Genomic DNA, 25507 nt, shown 5'->3' with positions numbered 1-25507 from the left:
TCATATTCAGAAAAAATGTTTAAAAACAATTTAAAAGAGTTATTTGTATTGTGACCAAGTTCTCTGTAGTCCCTCTTTTTTTTAGGTGCCACACATCAGAATACCATAGTTATACCTACACTCACATAAAAAAGTAAATGTTGTACATAACAGATGTATATCATAAGCCAGTTAAAAAATTCTTGTATTCGGAAGCTTCTATAATAGTGAACACTGTAGACACTGGGGCAGACAGATTTTTAGTTTTTGGGTCTTCTGGAGAATTAGGGAGAAGGGTCATATACACACGAAACACTTCTGCATATTTAGTAGACAATCCACAGAGTTGGGTAAATGGTAAAAACAAATTAGGAAGCACATTATTATACTATTTACTATTTCAGATAGAGAGTTTGGAAAATTGGGTAAGATGTATTTTTCGCCAACCCATCCAAAGTACTTTAATAATTAATCCCCCATGCCCTGCCAAATTATCTTAAATTGATTTACTCCTATGAACTTTCTTTAGTGTTGTTACCTTCTTAGAACATCTTTCACAACAGTCCTGTGAGGCAGGCAGGGCAAATATTTACAGTTCACTGCTAAGAAATGAGCTTCAGAGAGGTTAAAAGCATTGCTCAAGAGAAGTGAGGAGCTGGGATCTGAACCCACATTTTTCTGATGATACAAGTTAATTCCAGTTATTACTGGGACTTGAGTCTGGGTTTACTGACTCCAAATCCAGTTATACCATACCATTCTATTCTTCTCCCGGAAGTTTAAGATGCCTAGGATTGAATCCTGATCTGTCTTCTAACAAGGCACCAGTGAGCAAAAGGAAAGGAGAATTCCAGGTAGAGGAATGATTGTGGTAAGGCATATGCAAAAGGAAGAGGCTTGGAGGTGGGAGGGAGGTGGGTAGAGCCTCAGACCCAATGCCTTCAAAGGCTATACAGGTGATATAAATAATGGAAGCCTGCCAGGAGTAAGAAATACAAAATCATGGATCTCATTGTGGTAGAGATGGCAGGCATGCGTGAGGAAGTGGGTGAATCGGAGAGCATGTCCTGTGAATGGCTGAAGGACGTAGTTGTTACACAGCACCAGCAATTGTCACCAAAAAGGATCTAGCTCTGTATTTTAATTTTTCTTAATTATTTAAAAGCTGGAAATCTCATTTTTAGGTAAAATCTTCCCATTTTTAAATGCTAGCATTAATTTAAAAATAACATTCTGTAGGCCAACTAAAATATATCTGACGGCCATCAAAGCCCCTCAAGTTGCTGGTTTGTGATGTCTGGGACATTTTCTGTCTATGGGTTTACTAGACTTCTGACTGATCAAATTCAGTTCCGTTTCTTTGATGTCTTAATTACGTCACTGTGATTCTTGACATTTGTCCTTTAGGAAAATGTCCATTTAGGAAAATATCCTGTTTTCATCTTCTTCACACCCACCTAAACCAGCCACCGCTACCTTGGTTCTTTCTCAGCTTCCATCTAAGAGACTGGAAAAGGAGGTTCTTCCTGAAAGGATTTCCCCATTGTATCCCCAGAACAGTCTATGTAAACACCACTCGCTGTATGTGAGTGCCAAGGAATGACCCTCAGGGCTTGGGAAAGATGTGCTTTAATTAAGTTACACTTCTGACTTTAATTATTGTCTAGACCACAACTTTTTGCAAGATAGTAAATGTATGGGTGGCGGCTTGATGATACAAATCACTCAGGTTTTCTTCGTCTAGGAAAAATCCAACCAAGAGGGGCCAAGGAAAGTTCAGAAGATGTATGAGCAATGGTACAAATTGCCATGTTAAATTCTGCAGACCGGATTAAACATTTGACTACAGGCTTGACCTGAAATTGGCAAAGACGAATGTCCTCCTAATCCCATGGGAAGCCACACAACAAAGGCAAAATATACACACATCTGACCCTCTCTCTTTCACACACACACACCTTTTAGTCCAGTGAACATTCTGATACATCTTTGGGACTATCTTCACTTTGGAGATAACCATCTTGGGGCAATTTATAACATTTAAGTATGTAAGGTTTCTCTATTTATAGTGTTTTAAATAATGATTCTTTGTAGAACATTTGGAAAATACCACAAAGCATACGGAAGAGGATAAAAAAATTACGCATAATCCCTTCATCACCCAGAGACACTCACTCTTATAATTCTGGCATGTGCTCCTCTAACCTTTTTGCTATGCTTGTATGAAAAACAGACAAACAAATGAGCAATGACAACAACAACAAAAACCCAAAAGCAAACAAACGCGACTTTATATGAAGAATTTGAATATCAAGAAATAGATTTTTGTGGTAAATTCATTCAAGATAAGTAAGCAATGAAAAAAAAATTCTGAAAGGTGAGGCTACAGAAAGTCAGAATCCAACCCCTAAGAGGAGACAGTGCTTCCTCAGGAACATGTTTTGACTGAAGGGATAAAGACCAAGGAGGACAGAACTGTCTGGGGCATTGGATACAGTCAGGACAGGCGAGACACATATGAACACAACTTACAGCTCCTGATAGGAATATAGAGGATTCTTACAAAAGAGTACATCAGGTTAATGGCTTTGGGTGGGAGGAATTCTTATCCTAATCTAGCCTGAAGCATCTTCCATTAGTCACTCTATTTAAAGTACTTTCTGACTAATCAGTCAATCATCATAAATATTATAAAAGCAACAAAATCTACAACATTTTGAACACTTACTGCATGTATATTTGTATGCAAAGTTTCGATGTGTACATTTTATATATGTACTCTATTATGTATACACTGTGTCATTTAATTTTTTGGTAACTTCACTGAGATATTCACATACCACTAAAAGTGTATATAACTTAGTGGTTTTTAGTATATTCACAGATTTTGCAACCATCACCATTATATAATTTTTAAAATTTATTTTATTGAAGTATAGTTGATTTACAATGATGTGTTAGTTTCTGGGGCACAGCAAAGTGATTCATATATATATATATTATATACGTATATATATATATGTATATAATATATATATATATTCTTTTCCATTATGTTTTATCACAGGATACTGAACATAGTTTCCTGTGCCATGCAATAGGACCTTGTTGTTTATCTATTCTATATATAATAGTTTGCATCTTCTCACCCCAAACTCCCAATCCATCCTTCCCCTCACCCCCAAAAGGAACCATCTACCTATCAGCAGTCACTCTTATTCACCCCAGACAAATCCAGTATATTCTGGTACTGGACCCTTGTCTGATGTATGATTTGCAAATAGATTCTCCCATCCTATGGCTTGTATTTTCATTTTTTTGATGATATATTTTGATCCACAAAGTTTTTAATTTTGATGAAATCCGGTGTATCTGTTTCTTTTTCTTTTGCTTATGCTTTTCTTTGTTATTTCTGAAAATCCATTGCTTAATCCAAGGTCATGAAGATTTACTTCCATGTTTCTTCTAAGAGTTTTATAGTTGTAGCTCTTACCTTTCGGTCTGTGATCCATTTTGAAGTAATCTTTGTATATGATATGAGGTAGGTAGGAGTCAACTTCATTCTTTTACAAGTGGATATCCAATTGTTTCAGCACCACTTACTGAAAAGACTATTATTTCCCAATTTAAGGTCTCAGTTAATTTTCACAATAGTCCAGGGAAGTAGGAATTATTGCCCGTGTTTACAAATGAGGAGACTGAGGCTCAGGATGGTTAAGTGACTTGCCTGAGGCCCTGAAGAATTCCAAGTAAGAGGTAGAATTTAGCTGGACTCCAAAGGCAGGGTTCTTTCAACGATACCAAGATGGGCATCTACTTCACGCCAGGTAGTGGTAAAAGAAACACATACACAAAAGAATACTCATCGTTTGATGCCTTTAAATTTCTTTCAATGAAGTATACTCTTCCTGAGGAGTCATGGGTGTCGAGAGTTCCAGGACTAGGAAAGATGAATAAGCACAGTTCTTATTTTCAAAAGCTAATAATAATACAGTAGAAACAAGGAGATTCCCTATAAGTAGGATGGCCATAGAAGTCAGTAGTTTTGGTTACAACAAGAGAAACCAGCTTACAGAGCCACAATCAGAGTCAGCAGGAGCCTGGACAACCAGCAAACAGAATGGAACTGAGGCAAGCCCAGTGGCTCAGAAGCAGGAAGCCAGGGACTGTCTTGGGCAAAGGCATAAGGCCAGGGCATCACGGCCATTGAGGAACCGCACTGTAGACACTGTGAGTGAACCTCCGCATCTCCACGTCTTTGCACCAGTAGGTCTAGATCCAGAAACAGGTGGGGGCATCAGTCTGGCTGGTTGAGCCTGAGATGTGTGGTCCTGCTCTGTGGGCAGGAGGCGAAGGGGCACTCCATCCAGTCCTTGGCACACACGGTGAGGAATCCTTCAAAATAACGGGGAGGGAGGGAATGCTGGAAATGCCCTCTCCCAGGACAGCGGAGAAACCACTCTTCCCCCCGCTATTCCAATTGTTTTCTTTGTATCAGTGAACCACAGAGCCAAACAGTCTCTCTTAGTTTTAGTCCTCTCCATATCTCACATGACCCGTTTTCTAATGAGAATATAATTTCCCAGTGGTGACGAACCACTGGTATTTTACGTGCCACTACTTTGCATCTCTCATTGCACCTTAAATACAGGCTCACAGGATGTATTTTCAAATGCTTGATGATTCCTAGGATACCCCAGGGACCACAGTCCATTCTCCAAAACCCACATGTGGATTCTGCATAGCCAGTTTCTAATCTTAAGTCTGATTTTCCTTCCTGCCCCCAAATGATCCTAAGGACCCTACCTCTACCATTGGTTGAGGATGCACATTTGGATGGGCTCTGTTAGGGGGAATTCTGGGCCAAGTCATAGCTTTCACCTAGCACAAACATTTCTATTAATGTTGCCTTTGTTTTGAACGTTCCAACTCTTTAAGGTAGCTCTTTTTAGGGCTTCTTTTATCCGTCAAATTTCAGTGGAGTTTTGGGTTCTTTCCCTTGTTTACCATCAGGGGCCAGAACTGGTTGTCTTCTATGCTTTACTAACCCCCAGGGAGGTGAATGGAATCCCCCGAATAGCTGAGCTCTGACTCAGAGCTTTGAGGACCTTCTCCCTCGGCGTCTCCTCACTCCCTTCATCACTTTCCGCAATTTACAAAGCCCCGAGGTTGTGTGACCCACTCACCATAAAAATATCTGTGGCCGTATGGCGAAGTAACATCAGGTTCTTATTTTAATCATACACATTCAGGGTGAAGGCTGCTAGACAATGTGAAAAGCATTAATTTGTCGTTGTGTCATGTCCTGCTATAGTTTTTCTTGTCCTTGGAACTGCAGGCTGTCATGCCTCTTGACTTTTTTGAGAAAGTAGATGCCTCGTATTAGTCTTTGGAAATAGCATGCAGTTTTCCTAAGAGATAGAAGGACAGAAGGCCAAGGTTAGGAAAGATGAATAAGTGCAGTCATTAATTGTAAAAAGTTCACCGAGGTTGCATGCTAATAGCATATTTTCATCTTGGGCAGCAATGGTTACCCCTGATTGCGTGAAAACAGGTTAATGGGATCCAATGGTTTGGACTGTCAACACTGTTCATTAGTGGCTGGATCATATGCGTAGCCAACCACCTCCCCTCTTTCCCTAGAATATACGCCCATGACCGGCAGTCGAATCGTCAGTCTTGTTCTCAGTTACTGAGGGGCCTGCAGAAGGTGGGGGAGGGGAAGCTGGTCAGGATACACAAAGAGGTGTGTTGTGTTGGTGTCACAGGGACACAAAGTTGTTTTGTGTTGGTGGTGGTGGTGATGGGAGAATTGCGTGGGGAAAAACAACTCTTGTTTATTAGGATTTGAATCTAAGGGGAAATAAATGACATCTCCAGTTGTGAAGCTCTAAGTAAAATCCTGAGTCCAGACTGATGGAGAGAATCCCACACTTGATAACTTTTATTTTAGTTTGGACTTGGATTATTGGTAGTTCTTTACTCCATTAAGACAAGAGCCTTTCCAATACCATGTCTGCCTAGAAAGAAATAGAATTCTGAAGCAGGAGAGTTGTGAGGAGGGGTGGAGGGGGTGGAAGTTTATTGTTTCCCAGGACTATTTTAGGTTTGTCTCTCCTGTCCTGGAGGTTACATTCCAGACCTCATGTACCAGGCAACTGTCCCCATTTCATTTTTCATCTGCTATAAGAATCCTGATGATAGGATCCCATTAATGCTTACTTATTGAGCACCTACTGTGTGCCAGACCCTATTCTAACAACAAACCATGACAATAGCTACTGTATTAGTATTTACCATGTGTCAAGGGCTTCGTGTATCTTACCTCACTTCCTTCCTCAAAAGATGGTTATTTTGCAGATGGGCAATTGAGGCTCAAGTGAAGTTGAATTACCTGTCCAAGGTCAAATAGCTAATGGGAGGTAGAGTCAATATTTGAACTCAGGTCTGTTTGACTATAGAAACCACAGGCATTTCATTGACTAACTTTTAATAAGCTCCTTTGTTCTACTTTTGAGGTGGACATTGCATTTGAATAGGGGGAGGGAGATACATTAAAACCTTTGAAAACCTACAAGGATAAATGCCTAACAACAAATCTGCCAGAGTGGAGGAGATTCAGCTGCTGAGGGACCCTCTGTGGATGCTATAATCGCAGAGCTGAGATTAATACTTCTGGTTACTAAGCTTTGTCCTCTATGGCCCCATCCCTCTAGCCTTGAATGCACAGGCAGATCCTCTCCCACCTCTTCTGGCTCCCTGTACCTCAGCTGAGCAATAGAACCATGTTGTCTCACGGGTGGAATCTCTGAATTCCTGCTGCCAACATCTATCACTACTGAGTTTCAGCAGCTGCTCCTGATTTGGGTAGCTGCAATTCTCCCTGTTAACACCATTGTTGGTGTTACCCACTACTTTTAAGGATGACACTTAAAGCCCTTTCTGAGGCCTTTTGGGATCAAGTTCCTGGGGTTTTGGGGAAGGGAGGGCAAGGTAGGGAAGGCCATATCCTGAGACTCTGGACTGGTGAGACACCCCACTAAGACCAGCTCCTGAATCCATCTCAGACCTGTGCTGAGTCCAAGGTCAAGTTGATGGGTCGGTAGTAGGGTGGAAAGTTCTACCTCTCCTAACTTTATGGGGCTCTGTTCTCTCTTGACATCCACATTGTTCGCAGGTCTTTGACTAGTGTTTTCATTGTAATTTAAGACCATATTAGAAAAGAGAAACTAAACCAGAAATGAATTCTCAATATGGGCATAATGGCTTATATTAATTAAATATAATTGCACCTCTAGAGAAAAATGTGTTCCTCATGCTTACCTTGATTGACTACACCAGGACATTAAAACTAGGTGTTTGTGTGGAAACTGGCAGAACAGAAAAAGTCAATAATTTTACAGTAGAGTGGAATCACCTGTACGATGTTGAAGACATCACTGCATTTGGGAGAATATTTCTTCACAAGGTTGCCATGATCTCCCTATAGCTGTAGGAGTAAATAATTTCCTTTTATTTCCTCATTTATAAATGTCAGAGTTGAGCCCAAAGAAAGAACTAAATGATTGAGTGAATGGTGGTCAATGTTTGCCTACAGTTAAAGCTCTCGGGTGAATGCAGCTTTGGTTGAGTTGGAGTGGTAACTCGAGTTGCCAAGCCTCATGCTTCTGCTATGTGACGCATGAGTCTGCCCCAAGACCCCAGTTGAAGTCTACGGCACTTCGAAAGTATTGAAAAGAGCCTAATTAGGAAATTCTGTGATGGTAAAGAAGATGGAAAATATGGCAGGTGTTTCCTTTACCAATCTCATTGATAAAACTACTCATGGCAACTTGGCACCACCGAGGCACTCATTATTCATTTAGAAACTATTCAGAACCTACTATGTGGCTGATATTGTGCTAGGCACTGGCATGATTTTAAATATGAACTAATCATTGTCTTCAAAAACGTACAATCAGTGGGACATTAGGAAAGACAAGACATGAGCCACATTGACCTAGAATCTGCAGAAAGGGAGATGTTTAGGGAGAGCCAAAGGGATGGACATGGAGCCTTTGGTGGCACAGGCAGGAAATCATTGCTCCTGATGCAGGACTGGGAAGAGGTTGGGATGGGTGCCACTCTTCATCTCAGTCATCTTGGTCATCCTGAGTCTAGAGATGTGAGGAATTTTTAAACTTGCATATGACATAGCAAAAAGAGTGCCAGACCCAAAGACCAGAGAACTTTACGTCTAGTCACCAACAGAACCATGACAATCTCCCCTCCACCAACAGTCACCTTGGAAAAACGATCAGAACACTTTGGGTCTTAGTCATTTGGTCAGTAAAATGGTAATAATAATAGGTGCTTCTCTAAAGTAGAGGGCCGGACCGCCTGATCTCGTTAATTTTCTTTTAGTTCTCAAGTCTGTGATCTTATGACTTCTGCTTTTCTCAGTAGATAAAGGCAACACAAAGGCTGATTTTTGCAGAGGTGTGTTATTTGCTTGACCAAACACAATACCTGCCCCTGGACATTTGGACAACAGCTAATTGACCTCTAGGATCTGCTCCTAGATGTTGCCGAGTTTATTTGCATCAAGTCTAAAATTGTTTGTAGCTTTAAGAGCAAGATGATTTGTAGAAATTTCTGCCCACTATTTAACCATCTGAATTTATTGATGTATTAAAGGTAATTTACCACAGCGCTATCCTTAAAGGACTTTTTAAAGTCAAACACTTCTAAAAATGTGTTTGATAAATGAGATAGACTCATGTTTGTTTATGAAAAATTCTCTGGTTTGTCCCATAAAAGTAACAGTGGGTGAACAAGTATCTAATGAGTGCCCACTATGTATAAAGAACTAAACTAGGCTTTATTGTACAGGAGCAAAGGAGTAGAAAGCATTCTTTTTTTTTTTTTTTTAAGAACTGTACCATTTATTTGAAATGAGGCATGCATCTGAGAACAATTATAGAGCAGCTTAGCAATACATTCTTTAATATGCTTTGAATCGAAGGCACCCGTTCCAATTGTTGGCAGAGTAAAGGAAAGAATAGAGACGGAAAGATTCCATGAGTTTTGAGTCTTGAAGGAGCTGATAAAATGTTTTCCCAAGGCAGGCTCTAATATTAAAATTCATTTAACAGCCTTCAAACCAGAGTTGGACACAGGTGGCAGCCAGAAGACAGTCCATGGACTAATCCCTAAAATTGGGAACATAGGATGCCTTAGAACAAGAGTGGACAAGTGAGGAAACTTCCCTGGGCAAAGCCTAAGGCAAACCGGGTACTTTAATCTCATTGCTATGATAATTCCACGTGATAGGGTTCCCCCTATTACTGATCAGGAGACAGAAGTCCAGAAGGGCAAGGTAAAAAAAATTTCCCCACTAATAAGAGCCAGGGTTGGACTTGTTCCTACATCTGCCAGGATGAAAAATATCTCAGTATGAGTGATGACAAATGATGCAAAGAGAACTGAATGCAGGTCATCATTTTATCCTCATACAGTCAACTAAGCTCAGTGATAAAATAATAATTAGCTGAGATCACTAGCCACTCCAACTGTACTGGAAGTGACAGAAATTTAGATAGAAATGGCTCAGGCAACGGATTCCAAGCCTGGGAGACGACCTGTCTGTGCTTCTTATTCCCTCAGTAGGTTTTATAAAGTTCTTTGGCCAGAGGGAAACTGCAGAGCAACTTGAAAGCTATATAAAGCAAATGTGTAATGGTGTTGGCAATGTTCTGAAGGGAGCTACCAAGAATGCATACTACAGGGAGGAATAAAGAACTGATTTCTGGCTGAAATCCATTTTGAATGGAAAAGCTTTAATGGATGAATTCTCCATCAATACGTTGCTGCTCTCCATTTAATTGTCATCGTTCACGATTTGCATCTTAAGTCTTTCTGCGTGTACATACATGACTCCATTGGGAGGTGGTGGAGATGTATGCTTATGACCTATGTGTGCTCCTTCCTTAGACAGTGAATAACCTGTCTCACTCAACACTGCCTCCTCTTCTCTTGCCGCGATAATTTTGGTTATATTTACTATGCAATATAGACCTTTCTCTACTAAAATTTGCGAACTTGGTTTTCCCTCTTCTCTCTTTCCTCATCAGGAATCACGTGCGTGCAACACAATCCCTCTACTTCAGTATGGAAGTATAGGAACTAAACTTTATGTGCTTATCAGGTGCCTTTCACGGCTTTCATGAAATGGTGAGTCACTAAGCCATTCCTGAGTAGTCTTGCACATCATGTCAGATGAAGAGATCATCCCACTCAGGTTTTTTGTTTTGTTGATTTCTGAGGATTTCTCCAGCAATTGTTCCTGCCCGTGGGCCATGAGCTCTGTGAGTGGGGGGGGAGATGCAGAGTTATTGCAAAGGGTGTGTAAATTCATATGAATCCCAAGCAGCCACACGTGTACTACTATTTTTCAAAAGCATATAGAGGTATGTAATATACATGTGTGTATACGTACATACAAAATCATGAATTAATGAATGACATTTTTAGGTGTTACTGAACTCGTAGTAGGTTTCAATCATAAGCTATTTTCTGAATCAACACGTGCAAAAAATGAAAAAATTAACACGTGGAAGGTTGTGTTTAATATGTTTAAAGCACTTACACCATTCATGACCTGGAGTATGGACTTAACAAACATGATCGACTTATTTTCCTTCACTTTCCAAAGCAAAGAAAGAAAAGTCTGAACATGTTAATTTCCCCCCAATATTTACATATCTCCTTTTTCTCTTTTTCTATTCTCATTGTATCAACTAGAAATGTTTTGTTGATGTCTTCTTGTATTGCCTCTGATACAAAGAGGAAGGATGCCTATGTTTTATTACTTACTGTATTTGGCAATTAGTTTTAGGTAGAACTTCTTTACCATATTATGGAAATACTCTTCTATTTCTGATTCACTTTAAATGAGCAAAAGTCAGGAATAAATGTTGAATTTCACAAACATTTTTTAGCTTTATGTAAATGTGTATAAACTTAACTACTTGATCTAGTATTGTAATAGATTAAATCATAGCAAACCATTCTTGTTTATGATCCTTTCTTCCTTTTTAAACTGCTGGTCTTGATTTGTTTCTCTTTTATTGGAGTCTTCCTAAGTGAACTTGGCTTGTAGTTTTCCTTTTTTGTTAATTACTAGCTTCATCAAGATCGCTATCAGGTTTAAGCGTGTTTCACAAAATTAATTTGGAAGGTGTTCGCCTTTTTCTGTGTTTTAGAAACTGGGTTTTGGGGATATACACAGACCTCGGTTTGACTTCTGGGTTGTTCACTTGCCAGTTTTATAACCTTGGGCTAGTTATTCAACTTGTCTAAACATCATTTTCATCACATATAAAATGTAACATAAGCATCTACCCTAAAAGGTTTTGTGCGATTAAATGAGATAATATATGCAAAGCCCTTATCACAGTTCCTGGCTCATTGTAAGCATTAAATAAATGTGGCTTCTGTTGAGCTAATGATGGTAAAGATGATGATGATGATGATGATGATTATATTGTTATCATTGAATGGAAATTATCTTTCCCTTGAAATTAGTTGTGTGTAACAATGTAACAGCTTTTAAAAAAAAAATTGGGGGACAGTGTTCCTCAAGTTCTTCTTTAACTTGTCCAGTTTTCCTATTTTTATTAAGTTAATTTTAATAATTTTTTTCAAGACAAACTTGTCTTTAGACTATGGAGCTCTTCAAAATTATTAGGCCAAGTATAATGTATGTTTTATGAGAGATCCTTCTCTTTCTCTCTCTCTCCATATATATATGTATGTATGTATATTTATTCATTTATATGTTTGTATTTATATATATCTCTATGTGAATTTATATTCCTTTATATGTTTGTGTATATATGTATAAAGATCTATATCTATATCTCTATAAATTCTCATATCTACTTTATAATTTCTATTTGTGAATCTTTGTGAATTTTCTTTTTTCATCATAGTATTATCATGGGTATATTTTTGTCCTTGTGGAGATAAGACATTGAGTTTATTTTCAAATTGTTTATATTTTCTGTTTTTAAAATCATTTCTACTTCAATACATATTAGTCTTTCTATGATTTTTCTAAGTTTATATTTCTATCTTTTGAATATAAATATTTGGTCATTTATTATTATTATTTTTTAAACATCTTTATTGAAGTATAATTGCTTCACAATGGTGTGTTAGTTTCTGCTTTATAACAAAGTGAATCAGCTACACATATACACACGTTCCCATATCTCCTCCCTCCCACATCTCCCTCCCTCCCACCCTCCCCATCCCACCCCCCAGGCAGTCACAAAGCACCGAGCTGATCTCCCTGTGCTATGTGACTGCTTCCCACTAGCTATCTATTTTACATTTGGTAGTGTATATATGTCCATGACACTCTCTCACCCTGTCACATCTCACCCCTCCCCCTCCCCATATCCTCAAGTCCATTCTTTAGTAGGTCTGTGTCTTTATTCCCATCTTGCCACTAGGTTCTTCATGACCTTTTTTTTTTTTCCTTAGATTCCATATATATGTGTTAGCATACTGTATTTGTTTTTCTCTTTCTGACTTACTTCACTCTGTATGACAGACTCTAACTCCATCCACCTCATTACAAATACCTCCATTTCATTTCTTTTTATGGCTGAGTAATATTCCATTGTATATAGGTCATTTATTATTTATTCTTATTTTTTTTAATCATTCAAAGATGTTGGTTTACCTCTGAGTGCAGTTTTGCCTGCATCTCACAAGTTTTTCTATGTAGTATTTCTACTACTATTATTTTAAATTATTCTATAAGTTTAGTTTTGATATTCTCTTTGATCTGAGAGCTATTTAAGTGAACAAATATTGTTTTGTTTTGTTTGCTACTATTTCTTAAATTATTTCCAGGTTTTTTCTTGTAGATGTCAGAGAATAATGCCTATCTTTTGCTTTAGCAATGGTAATTTTTATTTTTATTTTATAAATGATGAAATTTGGTAAATATTCCATAACTATGGAAAAGGAAGTATATCATTTTGTAGATCATAGAGTTCGCAGAATATATAAAAATGTGTATGTATATACATACACACAAAAAACAGCAGATATAATCAGTCATTATTATTTAGATCTTGTTACCTTTTTTTGGTCACTTGTTGCTTCAAGAACAACAACAAAAAACTGTGGTAAAGCTTACTCATTCTTATCTTATTTTGATTTTGTAAATTTCTCCTGTATTTGCCATGTTTTCCTTTGTATACTTTAATTCTATTTTATCTGTAGCATTAATATCAATGACTATTATATCTTGTTAATACTACTATTACTAATACGGATACTAAAAACAACCAATAGTTTCTGAGCATGTAAAATGTGGCAGGTATTGAGTTAGGTGTTGTAGATGAATTTTCTTATTTAATACTTGTAACAAGTATGTTAGATAGATAGCTATATTTATCACTTCCAGTGAGGATTCTAGTGGATTGTATTCTTCATTAACAGACACACAAATAAAAAACAATTTTTTGTTTTACATAATACTTTTGCCTTTAGCACTGCTTCTTTAATGTTAATATTGTGACTCTTGGTTCCTTTTCATCTGCATTTGCCATGTGTATCTGTCTATCTTTTAATGTGTAACTTTATGTCACCTAGTGTGATACTGGTATATAGGAGATACCCTACAAAAAATGTTTGTGGGATGAGCAGGCCTTTTGGAGTCACTTTGTTTAATGTGTATCTCTTCTAGGAGGCATATAATTGGATTTTGTTTATGATCCAATGTGAGATGGTTTTTAGGGGAGTTTAACCCACTTACAGTTATTGTGTTAATGATATGTTTGATTTGCTTCTGACATTTAGTGCTTTGTATTTTCTTAATGTTTCCTTTATTTTTCTTTTGCTGTTGCCATATGACTGTGAGTTCTTCGATTAAATATACATACAAATTGGTATGGAGAGTATACATCTTGTTTTTATTCCACTTTTGATTGACATACGGCTTGTCCTACAGCTGAGTGCCTTCACACTCTTGGCACGATAATTGGAGTTTCCATTGCAGCTGCTGCTTCCCAAGGCTTTACATTCACGTGCCAGCCTACAGTAAATTATGTTCATGGTCATGAATTTCTCATTTGGTTTATGATCTCATTTGAAATAATTTATTCGCTTGAAAATGAAACATATTTGTTACATCGTATAGACTTCTCTTCATTTGTTAGTCTTCTCCTCATCATATAACAAATGTTAAAAGATGTGTATTGATTATCTGTGCTGAACTATGTGAATTCGTAGGAGAAAGAAGAGGAATGCAAAGTGATATCTGTTCCTGTTTTTAAGTTGCTTAAAGTATAATTAGTAGGGGACTAGATGTATATCTATAAAAAAGTTAAATAACTCAAAAGTTAAAATAGAAATGATGTCACTGGCACTGTGTATAAATAAATATAAAATGAGAAACATACACAAAATGTGCCATGAATTCAGAGGTCAGAAATACTGCCTAGGGTTGAAATGTTCAGAGAAATCTCTGAAGAAGAAGGAAACCATCCCAAGGTGGGTGAACAGTGTGAGCAAAGGTGTGGAGGTGGGCATGTGCAGGGCATGTTCATGAGATGGCAAGCGATGATCATCGTCACATCAGAGGTTTCATGCAATTGGAGATGTTTGTTAGGGTAAATGATTCATCCTACAAACATGTGTTAAGCACATAGTACCCAGAGAGCATACAGAGGGCATTTGACCAAGGTGCAGGGGCAGAGGTGTGTCAGAGAAGGCTTCCATGTGGAAGTAATGCCAGGGTTAAGTCCTAAGGGACAAGTAGGAGTTTAACAGGTAAAAGTTTCAGGGAGGGGCACGGAAGTTGGGAAGAAGTGTTTTCTAGGCAGAGGAAGCTGAAGATGTGAAGGCTTATAGGTAAGAGAGTGTATGGTGCTTTCCAGAACTGCAACTATTTCCCTGTGGTTGGCCTATGGAATGTGAGTGGGGGAACTGGGTGAAGAGGTTGGAAGGATAAAAACTGGCCCAGGTCATGAGAGCTTTGGGTACCACATGAAGGCTTTTGGACTTTATCTTCAAGGCTGCGGGAGCCTCAAAAATGACTTGAGTAGAATAGTGGAGTTGGTTGGAAAGTGGACTGTAGGCAGGAAGTTTGAAGTTGGGGAGATTGGTTGGGAGATCATTGGATGAATTCAGGTGAAAGATGCCAAGGGACAGAACACAGGCAGTGGCAGTGGGGATATAATTGAGGACAATTAAAACATTAGAAGCTATAGTTTACAGGTCATGGAGGAATTGTGGGGTGGGTTGAGATAATTTCATATATATACAGTATACACACACACAGATAAATAAAAGGATCTCACATTCTTCATGGCATTTTACTACTGAGTTTAGAATAATGGGGCTTTAAATGTTAGTATTGCCTTAAGACTGTCATGGGTGTATAATACCGGTAAAATGACTAGGTCAATAAAATATGTACAAATGTACAGACTTGATGAAACAAACTTTTATTTAGCTACCAATCCCATAAATGGTCAAACAATTGACAATGATAAAGTTTGTTTCAGTAACAAAGCCTCCCAAAGAAAGGGAGATTTGGATGCCTTTCAATAAAATAAATTCCTTTCTTCTCAGATGACATGTAAACTGATGTCATTTCTCATTCCACAATAAAAAAAAAGACGAAACTTGTTATGGTTTGCAGTATTCCAATGATGACATTCTTCCTCAAAGTAATCTAAAAAAAGACATTGTGAGCAAACTTGTACTTCCCTGCCAGAAATGCATGCCTGGCCATAAGGCGAGCCTTTCATATTTAGCCATTTAGATAATGGTTTCTACATGAACTTTCATAACATTTATTTACTGCCATAAATGAATGGACCAAGCACTGTTGGAAGCCAGGAATCCAGTTCCTCGGCAGTTAGACTTCTCACTACCTTATCTCCACATTAGAAAGGGTGCTCTGAAAGTAGTCTTTCCTGTCGGTATTTCATAGGCAATGTGAAACGTATGAGTATCTTGATTTTGAATTTGTACAGTTTTGCCTGCTTGTGAAATACTTCAGCCCCACTCCATGAAGACTATGCTCTAGTTATAAATACTTCAATTCCCCAGCCCCCCTTTTTAGGGTGTATCAACCACGTTTTCCTTCCCCTCCCCTCTGACTGACTGATTCACACATTCTCTGAGTTGTTGCTGCAGAAAGAAGCAGGCAGAGACAGCCTAATTCTAAGACAAGGCTTTCTATAGATTCCTCTGGATAAAACGGTGAAATTTGACTTGGGCTGATCTGCGAATGAGGGTTGAACCAGGATAGATGTGTTGATCACTGAATGGAGAAAGGCATCTTGCTGTAATAGGTTTTCCATTTACATGATAGAGGTGATGGATGGTGATTCCGCCCTGGAAGTGTTTGAATTCAAGGTGGCTTTGCTAAGCAGACGTCTGACTTGTTGAAGTCCTGCCACCCCCCCCTCTGGTCCCTACGTGCTGAGGTGTGGTGTTCCCGCTGGTTGAACTGGTTAAACTGGACAAACCACAGCCTCTCAGAGCAGGCTCTCAGGCCATGGCCTCGGGGCTGGCTCCTGCCCTGGCAGGAAGCTGTGCCCACGTGCTTGTCTTCCTCGCCTCCCACTCTGTTGGCGCCAGGCACAGCCAGGGGATGGCTGTGGACAGGGCAGTCGCTGTCTGACTCTGGCCTGCTCTAGAAACACTATTCCAGAGTCTTCCCAGCTCTTGGCTGGCGTCCTGCAATGGATTGGGATTCTAGACCAAATTTTAGGACCCTCACTCTTGGTGGCCAGAAAGCACAGAACCAGATGCAGCTGTGGAGGAAGATGGTGGAGAAAGGTAAAAATAATATATCTCTTAAAATAAAATTAGAATTTCTTTTTAAACACAGTATTTATAAACTATTTTTATACAACAAACTTACGTAGTTTTTTCTCGTAAAATAATCACATTGTCTGAAGGGGGGAAAAGAACTTCAATAAGACAGGTAGAAGGAAAGGAAACAATTCGAACACTTTACTATGGGAAAGCAGAGACACATCTAGCTGCTAGCATTTGCTGCTCTTAGAGCTGTAAAGAAATCTCTGGTGTCCATATGAACAGATATGCACATAATTGCAAAAGATCCTCAAATACCAGAGGGCCCCCAAAGAACTTGTATTTGACTCTACAATTTAACTGTCACACTTATCTACCTATATCTATGCCTACTTGCTGAGTAGGGATAAATAGAGAAATGGAGCAAAATCCTTGTTTTCACAAAGGGCGCAGGAGAATGGGGGAGTCGTTTCCATAAAAGGTAGTAAGTGTAATGATGCAATTATAGTGTGGATTCTTAGGAAGCAGTTTAACTGTCTTCACATCCCTACTGTCTAGCACAGGGCTTGACGGGTGGTAGGTCTTCATATTTGTTGAAATTTGTGCTTCGGCTGCAATCAACATGAATTTGAGCCATTTCAGCACACACTAATTCTTTAAGTGATTTTCACTCATCCCATTTATTCATCCATTCGCTGGGAAAATACTTAGAGACAGAGCTACCATACAAGACCAGAAGTATATGTAATGAGTATCAGTGCAATTCCACACTAAATTTTGGCATTTGCATAGGTAATCTAGAAAGTGTTTGTTTGTTTTTTGTTTTTTTGCCAGTGAAGTGATATTGTATATAGAGGTTGTTTAGTACATTAAAAGATAGGCAAAATGGATTATTTCTTGCAGAAGATTGCTTCATTAATTAAAATGTATATATTAATTATATACTTCCTAGGCTGGTGAAGATCTGATTTTATTTATAATCATCACAGTGCTGTAGAATGAGTCCAGAACATTCTGGAGAATGTTTCCCTTCCTTTTGACTCCCATGTGGGTGATCTCCAGGGGTCTCTACATCTCTGACCTAGGAGAAACCTTCGTCAATCTTTGTGAATTTCCTGCTTTACAAGAGCGATATGTGCTGACTCTGCTTCCTTACCTCATACCCATTCATTTAAAACATTTGTTGTGAAATATTTCAGAAGGAAACGTGTAAAGAAGGGCACAGTAAAGACCTGTGTTTCACCACTCAGCTTATCAAATAAAACATTACCAACAAAATTGATGCTTCTGTCCACTTGCATCTCACTTCCTTCAAAAATACAATGATGCAGCCACTATCTTAAATTTGGATTTGATAATTAGCATTTCTATATCATTCTTTATAGTAATACTAGCTATGCATGCATGCCTAATCATTACATCATATTGTTTTCCGTATTTTTAAACTTTACATGATGGTATTATACTGTATGTGTCATTCTATCACTTGGCATCGTGGTATTTTCATTCATTATTGGGTTGGTGAGGTTCATCCATGATGGTGTTGTTCCATTGTATGGCATTCCCCAATTTGTTGCCACACTCTCCCGTTGATGGACATCTAGTTTACTTGCAAATTTTGTGTCAAGGGGTCAAGACAGATTTGTCAGTATCACTTGGTGCCAAAAGGGACTCGTTGGCAGGAAAGTGGTCAGAAGCCAGCATCCTTTCTAGAGGCGTGCTTGAGCTCCAGCGCACGTGGAAGCACTGTGGGACAGGTCTCCTGCAGACAGATTCCACCAGTGGGATGTTCCCACCTTGTTGCTCTCCCTTTCTGAGAGCTGAACAGGAGAAGAGCCTTGAAGGACTTGGGAACGGACTGCTTTGGCATCAAACAGTCTAAGGGTAAAGCGTGAGCTGTTTGCAGTTGTTGGGAACATAAGCTGCCTCATACGTGGAGGTTTGCGGGACCGTGGGAGGTGCAGCCCCTCCTCCTGGGGAGAAGCCTCTAATGCAGTTAATTTCTTACCAGGCGGTTTAGAGGGAGCGTCTTATGGATTGACATTTGTCACTACAAATCAATTTTTTCTTGTTTCAAATAATGTTGCCATGATCATGTCTCCTTGTGTACCTGTGCAAGAGTTGTGAAGGGTATACACCTAGGAGTAGAATTGGCTGAATTGTAGGGATTATGCCTTGTCAGATTTACTGGAGGTTTCCATTTGTTCTTCAAATCATTGAACCAATTTATACTACCACCAGTCATACATAAGAGTAATATATTGCTTCACATCCTCGCCAACAATTGATATTGTCCAAATTTATTAATTTTTGCTAATTTGATAGATGGTATGAGATGGAACCTCAGAGAGGTGTTTTGATTATGATTAAGATTGAGCAGGTTATCTTATATCTGTTGGTCACTTACGTCTCCTCTTTTATGAATTGCTTTTTCTGTCTTTTTCCCATATTTTTTTTCCGTAAATTGTCTTTTTCTTTCTGACTTGTAGGTGTCTTACATTCTGGATGTTTACTTTGCATAGATCTATATGTTGCAAATACTTCTCCCATTCTGTAGTTGTCTTTTGTTGTTGTTATTTTACTTAGAAAAACAAAACAAAACTTTTAATGGTCTTGTGATTAACAGAAAAATATTTGGATGTAACAGCATCTATAATTATTAAGCCTAGTTTCAAAGAGCTTTTTTTATTCTTAACTACTGTGAGTTTGGCTTTAATTCATTTTTCCTCTATTTTTTAAAAGACTATTTTTATTCTTTTACTAACTACTCAAAATTCTATATGCACGCTTAACTTAATTTAATAACTATCTCTTCTGATATGAAAAAACCCTCACTAATTCTTTATTATTGTACAGTATTTTAGTTCTATCTTGTTTTTGTACTTCCCTAATTTGACATTATCATATTGTGTTTTTTACCACCAATGTTTGATTAGATTCACCTATGCATTTAACAATCTCTTTGCTGACCATTTGTTTCAGACTTTGTCTAGTTACTCTTTCAGTGAAAGTCTATTCATAGTAAACTAAAATTTATGTCAGAAAATATATCTCTTTGATCTCATTCTTGAGTGGGGATTTAGCTAAGTATGAAATTGTAAGTTGAAGTTACTTTCTCGTGGCTTCTAAGAGATATTCTGTTATTCTAATTCTAATTTCTTTGTAGGTGTCCTGCTAATATGTTTTTTGGAAGGTGCTTTCTCTCTGGCTGCTTTTAAGGTCATGTTTGACTTTGGTGGTCTGTAGTATTGCTATGGTATGTCTAGGTGTGGATTAAAAAAAACACACAGACATTTTCCTTTAAAATTTTTGTATTTCTGAATCTGAGGATTCATGGTTTTTATCAAGGACATTTTTTGGTCATTTATATTTTTAAATATTGTCTTTTTCTAGAACTCCAATTAGAAGTATGTTAAATGTCATTTTATTTTCCATTTCTCTTAAGTCTTTTTCATATTTTTCATCTCATTGGTTCTACTTGCTACGTTCTATAAACTTAAAAAAATCTATCTTCCTGTTCATTAATTCTCTCTTCTATATTCTGTCCAATTTTCTTTTTAAACCATTTAATTTTTAATTTCAATAATTATATTTCAGTTATATTTCAGTGATTACATTTTAATTTCCAAAAGTCCAATTTGGTTTTTTAAGATTTCTTATTTGTATTTTGTTATCTTTCACAAATTTTGATATATGAAATTCTGGGAAGTCTACTTTTGAAGGTTTTATTTCTACAAACTCTTTCCTCTGGTGGCCTGTATCCTCAGATATGTTTTTTAAGCTAACCTCTTTTTTTTTTAAACATCTTTATTGGAGTATAATTGCTTTACAATGGTGTGTTAGTTTCTGCTTTATAACAAAGTGAATCAGCTATACATATACATATATTTCCGTATCTCCTCCCTCTTGCGTCTCCCTCTCACCCTCCCTATCCCACCCCTCTAGGTGGTCACAAAGCACCGAGCTGATCTCCCTGTGCTATGCGGCTGCTTCCCACTAGCTATCTATTTTACATTTGGTAGTGTATACATGTCCATGCCACTCTCTCACTTTGTCCCAGCTTACCCTTCCCTCTCCCCATGTCCTCAAGTCCGTTCTCTACGTCTGTGCCTTTATTCCTGTCCTGCCTCTAGGTTCCTCAGAACCATTTTCTTTTTTTTAAGATTCCATATATATGTGTTAGCATATGGTATTTGTTTTTCTCTTTCTGATTTACTTCACTCTGTATGACAGATTCTAGGTCCATCCACCTCACTACAAATAACTCAATTTCATTTCTTTTTATGGCTGAGTAATATTCCATTGAATGTATATGTGCCACAACTTCTTTATCCATTCATCTATTGATGGACATGTAGGTTGGTTCCATGTCCTGGCTATTGTAAATAGTGCTGCAATGAACACTGTGGTCCATGACTCTTTTTGAATTATGGTTTTCTCAGGGTATATGCCCAGGAGTGGGATTGCTGGATCATATGGTAGTTCTATTTTTAGTTTTTTAAGGAACCTCCATACTGTTCTCCGTAGTGGCTGTATCAAATTACATTCCCACCAACAGTGCAAGAGGGTTCCCTTTTCTCCACACCCTCTCCAGCATTTTGAAGTATAGTTGACTTACAGTATTATATTAGTTCCAGGTGTACAATATAGTGATTCGACATTTTTATCGTTTTTTTTGTGTTGAGAATTTATATCTGACTGCTCTTTATCTGTGGCAATCCTGAGAGCTTGGGGTGAGTGTTTATTCCTTTGCATTTGCTTCTACCACACACCCTGGGATGCTACCCAATTAGGACAACATTCAGTTAGTGTCTTGGCTCGTGGTTTTCCAAACCCTGGTGTTGTACAAACTTAAGCCCCAGGCTCACATGGAATAGGCCTGTATTTAAAAATTCTTGGTTTTGGAGGAGGAGTAGGAAAGTCAATATAACAGCTCTAGGGAACAAAATTTTGATTTTCGCCCAGTTAAGTTTGATTTTCAGGTAAATAATAAACACTTTTATTAGTTTTAATTTGTCCTACGAAATATTCGTCCTGGACTTTATCTGGCTACTTATGGCCCGGGTGTGGAGAGGTTTTGTGTCCCTAAGAGGAGCTGAAACTGATATCTTTCTGTATTGTCTTCCTTTGTAGGCAAATAGAATTTTTTTTTTTTTTTCTAATCCATCATTTCACGGAGCATCTACAAAGTTCTTGGGTTTTCATGGGTATCTAAGTCCCAGCTCCCCACCTTGTGGAGGCTTTGTGCCCTGTTCCCCAAGTTCTAGGTCCCTGGAATGGGAAAATTCCGTGAGCATAGTTACTGATCCAGCATTTGCTTTCCTGCCTGGTTTTCTGTTTCCTTTTTTGGTTGGTCATTTGGTTTTCTTAGTGCTTAGGATTTTTCCCTTTCTTTCAAGTGAGATACGTGTTTTAAAGGGTGTTTGCTGTGTTTTCATCAGTTACATTACTGGAAGCAGAAACACTTCCATTCACTCCTCACCAAGCCCTAGCCCTTACCACTGATCTAAAATTGTCCTCTGAACATTCTGCCTGGGATGCTTTATTGCTAATTCCACTGCCCCTTCTTGAGAGCTGCCTACCTGACAGCTCTCATTCCTTGACTCCCCTTTCTTGTCCACTGACTCTTGTGACTCCAGTTTCTTATATTTTTTTGCCTCTCTGACCAGCCATTGTCAGTCTTCTCTAATGGGTCTCTTTCCTTCTGTTTCTCCTTTGGAATAAACATGGCTCCTGGATAATTAGTATACTCCGAAGCTAGTGTCCTGATCTCTAAAGTCTGCAGGCTAGCTTTCACATTGTTTTCTATGGGAATCTTTTTAGAAAACAGATCTTATGAGTATTCTTGCCTTTGAAAATCTTTGATAACTTCTAACTGCCAAAATATATAATCTTAGCCTTAAAATCCCTCCATAATATGACTCTTAGCTACTCCTTCTCCAACGTTCTCAGCTACGAAACTCTACTCACTACACTGCTCTGTGCTTCTTGGACCATGTTGCCATTTCACTCCTTCTGTCTTTGTTCATAACCCTGGAGTATCTACTGTTTACTGCCTGCATATTGACATCAGACCCTTCCTTCAAGGTTACGGTCAGATTTCACCTTGGTGACGGTGTGACCCATTCCCACCTTCAGCTAGCTGCTCACTTGCACTTTATTCATGCTTTTGCTACAACACATATATTTTGTGCTATCATAGTTATTTTTGTCTCTCATATTTTGAGGGTACAAATTATTGTTTTTCATCTTATTACCTTAATTCTGAGCATAATACTGTATATTTGGTAGCCTTCAACAAATTCGTTGATTATTTAATAAAGGTGCTTTTCTATAGTGGTTATGAGGACATATTAGATAGACTTATAGTATCACACCAGGTTTTATTCAAAAAACGAAGATCAGCTTAGAAAAACTGCTAGAGCTGCATAGCCGTATGAATCTTCATTTTCAGTTTGAAAGAGTATTTCCCTTCATCTCCTATATTATCAGGGGAGTTTGACTTCGATGTTGGATTTTCTTGCAGACCGGTGGTTACAAGACTAGAGATTCCTAGAATCTGATGGAAGGGTCCTCCCAGAAAATGTCCAGAAACCTCCATGGCCTTTGAAGTATGTTCATTCGTTTCCCCAAATTCCTTTTTTCCTTTCTTTACTTTAAAATGATCACAATGCATAAATTAAAGCAGAGGTAGGCAGCTTATGCCCATTTGGTATATTGCTCTAATAGATTGCACAATTATATCACCTTGTAGTGTCTGCAACGCCTATGAATCTCATCCTCCTTCCTTTTTCTCTGTCTGTCTAGGGTTGGCAGATTTTGCAAATTAAAGACATCCAGCAAAATTTGAATTGCAGAAAAACAATGCATACTTTTTTTAGTATATGTCTCAATGTCACATGGGACATACAGTAAGAAAAAAATGTCATTGTTTATCTGAAATTCAAATTTAACTGGGCATCTTGTATCTTATCTGACAACCCTGTGTCTCTACCACTTCCAGCTACCTGATGCTTATCATCCTAATCATCTAAAAAGGACACAAAGGCTTTCCACGTTCAGAAATGAAGATTCCCTACAAGTGATTTTCCCTGGAAATCTCTCAAAGGTTTCCTCCCTTGCAAATTTTAAGTGTGGAGAGGAATGTAACATGGCAACAGGATAATTAATTCTAAAGCAGGGTGGTGAAAAAATAGTATTGTAGTGAAAAACTGGTCTCAGCTGTGGGAGTTGACTAGCTGAAATATGTCTCTGATCATTTTTCCGATACAACTAATGTATTGTGGCAGGCACATCTGGGGGACACACACTCTGTAACTCAGTAAAAATGCTTGGGAGAAAGCATGCGTGTGTGTATGTGTTGAGTTAAACAGCCCTTTGTTATGAGGGAGAGGGGCCATGAACACTGTGCCGAAATGCAAACTAATTGATGGACAGTATAATCACCACCTTAGTTAGCATCCCGGGACTCTTCTCATACCAGCAAGCTGTAAATTTAAATGGAAACCAAAAGGCTAGTACTCATCCTATAACTCTGCATTCCATTACTTCATGTCTGAAATATTCGATGACTAAGAGAGAGGCTTAACAGATAATAGCTGGAGAGGAGCTGCGTGGTGATTAAGGTAAGACTGAAGTGGTTGGTAAAAACCTCCATCTAACCATGTACAGATAAGAGCTTCTGTTTGAGGGATTAAACTCTATTCTTTGCTCAGAATGCACTTCTGAGTGCTGAACAGCCCAGCGATCTCTTTTATTCAGCCCTAGCCCAAGACAGTATGTTCTTTTCGAGATTATATGATTTGGGTTAAGATGGCTCTATTCATGAGCCCAGTCAGTCATGGTAAATTTATCTTTTAGATGCCTGCTATTTAGTGTCATTGAAACAACTTGAGTTTTCTAATCAGACTGATTTGTGTTCAAATCCCACCCAGCTCTGCCCCTTGAATCGTGACATAAACTTTCTGAACCTTTTTGATATTCAGCTATAAGGTGAAGTTGATACTATCCATCTCTCAGGGTTGGATGTAGATTCACCAGGTTTATTACCTGCAAACTGCTTAGATTTTATTGCTTCATGAAAGGTAGGCTTGTCCCTCTCCATCTGTATGCTTTCTGACATTCTGCTCTTTGCTTAAGCCTGATAGCAGTGATACTGCTTCCTACCATCATATGCTTCCCGCTTGCACTTTTGACTCTTTTGAGACACCTTAATTTGAAGGTGTGTGACCTAACACAAGTTTGTATGCCCGATGCAAAGTGAGGCCAAACAAACCTAAATGTCAGAGTTTGGAGCAAAGGAAGGTTTATTGCAGGGCCAAGCAAGGAGAATGGGTGGCTTATATGCAAAAATCCAAACTCCCTGATCATTTCTGGGGAGAATTTTAATAGGCAAAATTTAGGGTGAAGGCTTCAGGGTGTGTGACTTTCTTCTGATTGGTTGGTGGTGAGGTAACAGGGCGGTGCTCCAGGAATCTTGTGCTCAGCCTGAAGTTGCCGTCCTCCACCTGGGTAGGGACCTTAGTTCCTACAGAAGAACTCAAAGGTATTGTTATATATAGTCCTTGAGGAGGAACCAGGACCCTGCCCCACAGCTGCACTGTTGTTTCTTGACTGCTCCTCCTTTGTTTCTGCATCCCCTCCCTTCCTTGTTAAGCAAGGGAATCTGCCCTTTGGAACTTGTTTGAATCTGCCCTTT

General features: G+C 38.5%; 1 protein-coding gene across 4 annotated transcripts in view; it reads left to right on the top strand.

The window, feature by feature from the left end:
* The window catches only part of NCKAP5 (NCK associated protein 5), a 1104646-nt gene that overhangs the window by 71107 nt on the left and 1008032 nt on the right, over positions 1-25507 (top strand). The window contains exon 1 of one of the 4 annotated variants that reach the window (XM_082465763.1): positions 10338-14889. The exons of 2 other annotated variants lie outside the window; for them this stretch is intronic. The gene's annotated coding sequence lies outside the window, so the exon portion shown is untranslated. One more of the 4 variants, XM_082465762.1, reaches the window with a different exon arrangement.

The sequence above is a fragment of the Balaenoptera physalus genome, assembly GCF_965194825.1.
Source record: "Balaenoptera physalus genome assembly, chromosome: 6".
In the NCBI taxonomy this organism is placed as follows: Eukaryota; Metazoa; Chordata; class Mammalia; order Artiodactyla; family Balaenopteridae; genus Balaenoptera; species Balaenoptera physalus.
Note: the sequence above shows the minus strand (reverse complement) of the source record. Positions and strands in the feature narration are given on the sequence as shown.